This window comes from Penaeus japonicus, unplaced genomic scaffold (assembly GCF_977035675.1).
Source record: "Penaeus japonicus unplaced genomic scaffold, GWHDUDI00000001_assembly GWHDUDI00000026, whole genome shotgun sequence".
In the NCBI taxonomy this organism is placed as follows: Eukaryota; Metazoa; Arthropoda; class Malacostraca; order Decapoda; family Penaeidae; genus Penaeus; species Penaeus japonicus.
In genome coordinates, this window is record NW_028234428.1 from 24,976,350 (window position 1) to 24,978,849 (window position 2,500).

The 2,500-nt window shown below is 35.4% G+C and overlaps 1 protein-coding gene across 3 annotated transcripts in view; it reads left to right on the forward strand.

Annotated features, from left to right (window-relative positions):
• The window catches only part of LOC122260814 (uncharacterized), a 69,525-nt gene that overhangs the window by 31,678 nt on the left and 35,347 nt on the right, over positions 1–2,500 (forward strand). Inside the window, exon 1 of one of the 3 annotated variants that reach the window (XM_043028225.2) lies at positions 1,196–1,487. The exons of 1 other annotated variant lie outside the window; for it this stretch is intronic. The gene's annotated coding sequence lies outside the window, so the exon portion shown is untranslated. Of the gene's footprint in view, positions 1–1,195; positions 1,488–2,500 lie in introns of those variants that run through there. One more of the 3 variants, XM_043028223.2, reaches the window with a different exon arrangement.

The following is a 2,500-nucleotide window of genomic DNA, read 5'->3' on the forward strand; positions in this document are numbered from 1 at the left end:
ATATAGTCTTAGTATATATATATATATACATGCATATATTATAGTATATATATACATATCTATATGATGATATATATATATATATATGGTCGTGTGTGTGTGTGTGTGTGTGTGTGTGTGTGTTACATATGTGTGTGTTAGATAGATAGATAGGAAGTGTATTCTATATGATAATATATATAAGATAGTTAGATATGTATATATATATATATATATATATATATGTATATATATATATAGGAGGGGGTTATACATATACATATATATGTAATGTATTAGCTATCATATTATATAATATATAATAAATATACCTGACTCCGTTATTTTGTTATATATAAATATATTATTATATATATATATATATATATATATATATATATATGTATGTGTGTGTGTGTGTGTGTGTGTGTGTATGTGTGTGTGTATGTGTGTGTGTATGTATGTATACATGTAAGAATTCACACAGGGAAAGGGATGGTGAGACACAGGAAGAAAAAAGGAGAAATAAAGATAGGAAGGAAAAGGAGATAGGAGTACAGGGTATATGGAGGAGGTAGAGGGACTGCTGGAGGCCGAAGAAGGGGTTGGGGATGGGGGGGGGCGCGAGGGGACAGGAGGGAGTGGAGGGAGGTAAGATAGACAGAGATAGACAGAGAGATAGGTTTGATAGACTGTAGAATAGGTGTATGGATTGACTGATAGATTGATAGGTAAAGAGAAAGAGAAAGAAAGAGAGAGAGAGAGAGAGAGAGAGAGAGAGAGAGAGAGAGAGAGAGAGAGAGAGAGAGAGAGAGAGAGAGAGAGAGAGAGAGAGAAGGAAGAGGAGAAATGTACCATGTATTTGACATCTTTTCTATATAGTCGAATTCCCTTCAAAAGAAAAGAGATTCTCACGATTACTTCTGCTAAACTAATTCTGAATAACCGACCGGCCATAGCGCAGCCACAAACTTCTGCGCAACCTTGCCCCCATTATCAGCCGGGTAAAAGAATATACAGAAAATGCCTATACATTGCCAAAATTTCATTAGTCTACACATCTTCTCTATTGCGTTCATAAAGATACAATCCTGAAATATTCCCAATCGAGGGTGGGTGTTGAACTATGACGTCATGAGCCGACGGACCAATAGCGAGCAGTTGCGGAGTTAAGCTCCGCCCCCCACGCAAAGGGATATAGCGCGCGCGTTTTCATGTACCTGTCGCTTTAGGCTTGCTGGTTTCGCTACGTCGACACAGACACACCTGACGGAGGACGGCGAGTCTGGTCTCTTTAATAAAAAAAAGACCCTTGCACCCTCTCCTCTAAAAGGTCCCTCTCGCTCACCGCCGCCGCTAGCCTCTCGCCAAGAGCAACAAGTGTGTCACACACGCTAAGTCGTCGAGCAACAAGTGGGTAGCGGAAAAGAGCTACTCGGAGGGCCGACGAAGAGGAACTTTTGCTCTCGAAGGGAAATCGTACCAAACAGTCCTTCCCCAGCCCTTAGGTAAGTGCAAATCTTTCCGAAAGAAGTCGTAGGAAGGGAGAAGAACTTTTAGAAATTTAAAATCCTGCGTGTTTGAAAGATTCTGAAAGATTCTTAGGGATGTATTTGTTTACTTCAGGGGCCGAAGGGGGGTTGCCTTAGAGATTTTAGTTGGACATGCAATTTAATTCAAGGAAATTATTTTAGTAACATGGATAATGACGATGAAAGAAAAGGTTATCAAGAGATAATGCTCTCGATAAGAGATATGCTTTGGTAAATTGTAATAATGATTGTACTCCTATTACTATTGATTATGATAATGATAATACTAATACTATAGTAACAATAATAACGGTAATACCAATGATGATAATGGTAGTGATCAGAGGCTGACTTTTTAGTTATAATTTCAAGTAAGATGACATTAATGATGATGTCAATAACACGTATAGCATAAGATAGTGATGATATCATGAAAATTATAAAAACAAAGTATATCAATAGCTAACAGCTAAGATTGCTAATAACTAAGATATAAACAGAAGACAAGTGCACGATCCGAAGGGAAAAGAGAATTGTTGTATTGAAAGAATACGATCAGAATTAAAAAAAAAAAAAATATATATATATTATTTAGGATAAATGAGAACGATTACCTATACGACAGGGAATATTTGTAGATGTTTTCTTTTCATATCAACATGTACATACATTTATATTGCCTTTGAGGAAACAGTACATATCGCCAGTTATTAGGTTGAAAGTGTATAAATTACTGATGAATGATCTAAATTGAAGACGTATACATCAATATATTATGGTCAGTTCAGAGTTAGATCAATCAAAAATAAAGATATGTTCATTACAATTGTATTTGCTCTATTAGACTAATGGTAATTTTTAAAAAGAAATTAAGTTATCATTAAGGAATTCCATAGAAGATATAAATTAATTACTCGAATAATTCAAAATAATAAGAAACAAGCAGATGATAAGTAAGGGAAAGTGAAAAAAATAACTATTCAGCAGTT